The sequence below is a fragment of the Panicum virgatum genome, chromosome 7N (genome assembly GCF_016808335.1).
Source record: "Panicum virgatum strain AP13 chromosome 7N, P.virgatum_v5, whole genome shotgun sequence".
In the NCBI taxonomy this organism is placed as follows: domain Eukaryota; kingdom Viridiplantae; phylum Streptophyta; class Magnoliopsida; order Poales; family Poaceae; genus Panicum; species Panicum virgatum.
This window is the reverse complement of record NC_053151.1, coordinates 2758675-2765280: the sequence shown is the minus strand read 5'-3', so window position 1 is coordinate 2765280 and position 6606 is coordinate 2758675. Positions and strand designations below refer to the sequence as shown.

The following is a 6606-nucleotide window of genomic DNA, read 5'->3' as shown; positions in this document are numbered from 1 at the left end:
GTCATCGATATATATGAAGCATCACTATTGTACTTTGCTGGAATCTGGAAGTTGAGTGCCTCTGTTATATCCTAGTTCTTGTGTAGATCTTGATTCATGAGCTAGCTTTTTCTTTCTCTTGCACTAATGTATGGTTAGTTTGTTCTGTAAAACATTGATCTTGAGTATGGTTCCACATGCTGTAAAGCATTGGTTCAACTGAAAATTGAAATGTGGGGGGCTGTGAGCATATCTTGAGTGACACTACAAGGCATTCTAGCTTGTAAAGTCTTACAAAATTAGATGTCTCAATATCAGCTATTTAAACCATGTAGATTGGTAGAAGGGAGCACAGTCCAAGAATTTTATTTTTCTTCTATTCAGTATGCTCTAGAGACTACACTATTGCTTTTTTTTTCTGTCACAAATATGTGCTGACATCTTTCTGCAATCTCAGTTAGGGAAAAGTTACAAGTTAACAAAGATGTGCTGACATGTAGATTGATAGAATATATACTTTCATGGATATATGACCTGTTTCCTTTGATTGTCAGTACCTTTCTAATTACTTGTCCTCTGCAAGTAAAAGTTGCAGTGAATATCAGTTTCAGAGAATGTTAGCCCTCTGAACAGGTTTACAAAGGGATTATGGATTGTGTCAAAACAATATACAGACAAAATGGATTGAAAGGTATATACCGTGGCATGTGTATGCATATATTATATTTCTCTATCTTCTAAAGGCCAGTTTCTAATACACTCGCATTTTAGATTGCATACACACTATCTTCTAACTATTTTTTATCAAGGCCTGTTGTTTTTTGTTGTGTGATCATTCTTTACTAGTATTTTAGATTGCATACACAACAGCGTATTTTCATTTCCTTTCTGTGCTCGTACCAAAAAATAAAGTGCCTCAGGTGTATATTGATTGATATATAGTTATGACTTAAGTTCTGCATACATAATGCTTGTCTCATTTTTTTAAAAGTTAGTAAAGCAAAAATGCTGAGTTTAATGTCAAAACATACACCTTACACACTCTCATTCACAGGTGCTGCAATGCTCCTTTCTGCTTTAACATTCTTAAGGCATTGTAGTATATATCATTCTTTTTTGGAGCTGCATCACCTTATAGCTATCATGAGATCTTACACTCTTTTCATGTATAACTACAAAGACCATTATCTTTTCCACCCTATTACAGTATATTAGTCATATTAGGATTGATACTAAAGTCTGAACATTATCTCCTTTTCATTATCTTACATTCTGCTGTTGTAATGTCTGCACATTATTGTCAAATCCTATTTTCTACTGCTAATCAATTTGTTGCTCTTGGTCAATGTAGGAGTGCTGCATTTGCCTCAGCCTATGATATGCAGATTTCCATGACTTCTGTCTGTTATTCAATTATCAAAGTGAAGACCTTCACTATATATACTCGACTTAGCGTTATATTGAGCTGTCTACAGTTTTTTAAAACTAGCTGCCGGTCATGTATCTGTCACACCCTGAAATTTTTGAATTTCAGGATGTGATTGAAATTAAAAATAAAACAATAATTTTCTCATAGGTTTAAAATTTTCTCAACATTTATTTTTCTTTACAGGGAATTTAGTAAAAAAAACAAAATAATTGGTTGTCTTCTAAAATAATTGAGGTTGTTTTGTTTGTGTTGCATTCATGCTGAAATGCATTGTTTTATTGTTTGTTGTCCAATTTGAATTTGAATTCTCTTGAATTTAAATTTGAATTGAATTGTTTGAATCCCTTTGTTGAAAAAAAAGAAGAAAACCTCTCTCCCCTTCCCTATCGTTTTTGGCCCAGCCCGTCTTCCTCTCTCCTTTTTTTTCTTTTCCTCCTTGCGGCCCAAAACCTCGCCTCAGCCCAATCCAGGCCGGCCCGCCCCAGTCCGCCAACCCCCCTCTCCCTTCTTCCCTCTGTCGCCGACGCGCGGGACCCGCCCATCAGGGCGTCCCCTTCCTCGTGCTGAGCCGGGACTCGCCTCCGAGTCCTGGTGCCGCACGCGCCGGCGCGGCCTTCTTGGCGCGCACGACAAGGCCCCTGGCCGCCCCCTATTTAAGGTGCCGCGGACCCCGCCTTGGATCCCTTCGAGCTCGGGCCGCCCTCTCTAGCAAACCCTAGCGCCGCCGCAATTAGAGCTCCGCTCGAGATCGGACTCGACGAGGAGCCATCGCTCCGCCACCTCCACTCGACGCCCGAGCGTCCCCGAAGCTCCGCCACGGGGTGAGCAGCGTCGCGTCTCCTTTTATCCCCTCTCTTGCGTCCTCTCGCTGACGCAATTGTTCGCCGACGAGTCTCTGCTGCAAGCCGCCGCGGTGCACTCCTCCCCGGTCGCTGTAGCCCCTTCCCGAGCCCCTACTCGTGTTCCCCGTCGCGCGCTCTCGCTCCAAGGCCAAAACCCGAGCTGAACCAAGGCCCGGACCGCCGTTTGGGCGAAGTCCGGCGAGCTCGCCGCCGCCAGCCGCCGCGTTGCACCGCAGCCGTCGCCTGCGCCGCCGCCGCTCGCACCGCCTGGCCAACCTGAGCCGTCCGATGTAGATCCAACGGCATAGATTAGATCGAGCCCCGAGTCAAAAGCCAGGGTACCAGTCAACCATGTAAGATTTGCAAAAGAACCCCTTAGTTTTATCGAAATTAACCCGCCATCCAAGCCAGTTGAAAACTATTTACAAGACAGTCCTTTTTTTCTGTTTTAACCCCTGGATTTTTCTAAAATAGAACCCGCCGTCCTTAGCCTGTAGTTTTGCTAGCTAACCCCTATAGTTTAGGTTTAATCTCATTTTAGTCCCTGGTTTCTTTAGAGCTAGCACCTGGAAGTTCAAAACTCTCACAAACAAGTCCCTGGTGCATTGTTTTAGCCATAACTTTTTCGTTTTAACTCCGTTTTCATCGATTCTCACGCTCACGTGATCCTTGCAACATGTGCAATAGCTCTATCATCCTGCTATCCTTTGTGAGCACAATTTGATATGTCTTGCAAGACTTTTCTGTTAGCCTTCATGTCCGTAGTTAATCGCAACTAGATCCCTGACTCACCATTTATCCCATAGAATCGTCGTTTTAGCTCCGTTTTCCATGTTTCTTGCGCTCTCGTAACCGTAGCAGCGAGCTCTATCCTTTAGTATGCTCTTTTAAAGCCTTTCTTTTGTTCTGGTGTATTGTTCTTAGATGTATCTTGTTGTTTGCTTTGTATGTTTGCCCATGATTGCTCCGAGTAGAAGGATCGCCATTCGAAGATGGAAGATCAAGAATTCCAGATGAGCAAAAGCTGAAGAGCAGTAAGAGTAGCTTTTCGTTGGAGAAAGGCAAGTGACCCTAACCATCTTTCGATCTATGCTTATTTACAAGAGTACTATGATTTAATTGGAACATGGAGAATCACTTAAGAAAACCGTACAACCACAATACTATATGGCTCTGGTCTTGGCTAAGTAATTAGATGAACTATATGTTGTGTTGGGGTTGTTTCGCTTGGTGGTTATGAGTTTGTGTTCTGGAGTGGGTGAAGGAAGCTGTGTCTTCTGACGGATCGCAAAGGCAGGGACCAACACATACATATAGGGATTCTTTGTGAAGGCCTCGTAGCGTCCCTATGCAATCACACCTCAGAAGTGTGGTATTGTGCCTGATCAGCACATATGCATGGTTGGGTTCAAAGTTCTTCGGAACTTTTACGCGAATTGCGGTGAAAGTGTACAACCTCTGCAGAGTTAAAACTAACCGGTTAGCCGTGCTCACGGTCAAGAGCGGCTTGGACCCTCACATGATTAATAAACTTAAAGATGAATATAAATCACATTCTGGTTATTTCTTGTGGCCTTGCTGAGTACCAACCATAAATGTACTCACCCTTGCTTACTGCTGTTCAGAAAAAGGTGTGAGAAGTATTTTGAAGATGATGCTGAGTTCTAGGCATGCGCAGCCCCCAGTCGATTGCCTGTGAAGTTTGGAGCCTTCGTTTCCAGGATAAGCTGTAAACTCTGATAGTCTTTTATTTGTTTTAATTCTCTTTTACGTGATACTGTTACTGAATATTCACTTATGATGTCTCTATATGTATGAAACTTGATCCTGGCTCACATATAGTTATGCATTCGGTTTTGTTCTTAAAACCGGGTGTGACAGTATCCAAGTTAATTTCATAATTACTAGTTCTTTTCAGTTTTGACAACTTGAACGTACATGGCTGCAATCTGATTGAGTTAATTTGGTTCTTCATCAGGTACAAAAATACAATAGGATGGAGTTAGCACAAACTGTCATCCTTTATATCACAACAGTTGAACTTCAAGGTTAACTTCAGTTACCTATTGTTTGAGTTAAGAATTATTTGAGCTATTTACAAGTTCATAAAACTAGTTGGGAGTCAGAGATACAATGAGTTGTATATAGAATTTTAAGCACTATGATATATTATAAGTTCTCTTAGATCTGCAAAGATGTATATGTACTGTAGTAGTCATTTTTATGGAAATAACTTGATGGATGGCAATGTGATATGTATGTACAAATTGTAGGCAATGTGAACTGAGAAATCTTGTATGCAGTTCTGGATGTGTGTATATTATTTTTTTTTTGCTCTTTTTAGCTACTTTCCTGATGGTTTTACCATCAGAAATTAGTCTGTAAGGCACCCCCAAGGAGACCGTCAGGAACTACCGACATGATTACTTTCCTGTCGGCCAACCGACAGGAGAAGTGCACCTTTCCTGACAATGGGCTCCTGTCGGCAAGTTCCTGACGGTGAGCCGTCAGGAATCATATTCCTGACGGTATTCCAATTTTTCCTGATGGTTTTCAACCGTCAGGAATTTCCCATTTTCTGGTAGTGGGGTGCCTTGAGGGCAGGTACTGAAGTAGTACTACTAGGAGACACTCGCCTCGGTCACATAAGGACCGGTTCGTGGTGGCATCCAACCTAGCGTTACCCATACAACCATACGCCATAAATGGGAATGGCCTGGTCCCTCTTTCCACTGAATTGGTTCAATACTCACCCAGGAGGCCGGTGGTAGCAACAGGAGCCAGGAGTGGCACGGGCAAGTTAAGTACAGTCCCGATGTCCGGCTAGACTACGTGTACCGTGTTAACCACAAGCCCCTGGTAATTTGTGTCCTGTGGGTGGATATCGGCTATTTCGGTTGGGAATGGACCTTGTTATGCCTGCTCCGCCATTGGCCGTGGTTGGATGCAGTGCATATCGTGTGGGTAAAGTGTACGAGTTAAATCTATCTAGATAGCCGTGGTCTGCAGTCAAGGACGCACTATGGTCGAGTCCTAACGATTAGCTTTCAATGTGAGTTATCCTTGGCGTGTGTGTGTAGGGCGGATGCCATGGTTTTCAGAAATACCGGTTGTGAGCTGTGAGCTCAAAACTAAAATTTGGGAACTGGCGGGATGGATTTATTCTCCCCCAGGGCCAACAACCCCACTTATTTCTAAAGGACAAAGTTTTTTCTCCAAAATAGTTTTCAAAATAACAGGTTACACACCTAGATGTTCCACTGCATATAAAACTGCTTTTCCGCTAAAATTAAACCAAAAGCCTCTCCTTGATATTACCCCTAAGCATTTAATGAAGCTTGGACAATGTTGAAACTTGCTGAGTACTTTTGTACTCAAACATCTCCTCTACCTTTTTCAGATGAAGCACCTAAGTACGACTGCATCGACGGTGAGGTGTTGGATAAGGAAGCGTAGAGCTACGTCCGAACCCCAAGTTGCCTGTGGCATGGGAGCTGACTACGTCTTTTCCCGCTGTCTTTTCTCTGGTATTCTTTCTCCGCGTGTGTAGGTCTCTCGGCTCTTCTTTGTAAGAGTCCGGTGTTTTAAGACACTATGTATGTTTACTGTGACGTTGTATGGTTTCTGTTGCCATTCTGTAAAATTGTGCGTATCAGCTACTAATCCAGGCACTGATACGGAAGGCACAATGGACCCTAAAAATCGGTCTGATAGCAGGTTTCATAGACAGGAATTAGTCAAAATCAGGCATCCTCCAGACCGACATGTGTTTGCCTTTCGAGGGATCCAATCTTCTGTGCATTTTGACAATTACCCCCAGAAAAGCATTTATTCCCATGTTGTAATCGGAAACTGGAATTCCATGATATTTCATAGGGAGCTCCCCTAATTTCCAATTGAGCATGTTTGCCATTAAGACCTTCCAAGATGTTTCTGTTCTTCACAAAGCCTATCTGTTCCCCCTTAATAATCTCCTTGGTTATCGGGGATAAGTGATTATTTATATTAGAACCTTTGTAAAAAATTTATAATCTAGTCCCTCCGCATTTAAATGTATGACGCCATTGACTTTTAACTTAACATTTGACCATTCGTCTTATTCATAAAAAAATTATAATTATCATTTATTTTGTTATGGTTTATTTTATTGTTGAATATATTTTAAGTATAACTTATGTTTTCACAATTTTTGCATTAATTTTTTGAATAAGATGATTGGTCAAACCTCATGTCAAAAGTCAATGGTGTCATATATTTAAATATGGAGTTAGTACATTCTGAAGGCAAATGGGTCGGTACTGTTTTATATTATTGGCCTTTTTCACCTTTGGCACCAATGTTATCACACCGTAATTA

At 41.9% G+C, this 6606-nt stretch overlaps 1 long non-coding RNA gene across 1 annotated transcript; it reads left to right on the top strand.

Annotated features, from left to right (window-relative positions):
* Nucleotides 1–222: 222 nt before the first annotated feature.
* LOC120681971 lies at nt 223–4562 on the top strand. The gene is made up of 2 exons (XR_005678151.1): nt 223–1400; nt 4229–4562. It is a non-coding gene; the product is annotated as an uncharacterized LOC120681971 (long non-coding RNA).
* Nucleotides 4563–6606: the final 2044 nt, after the last annotated feature.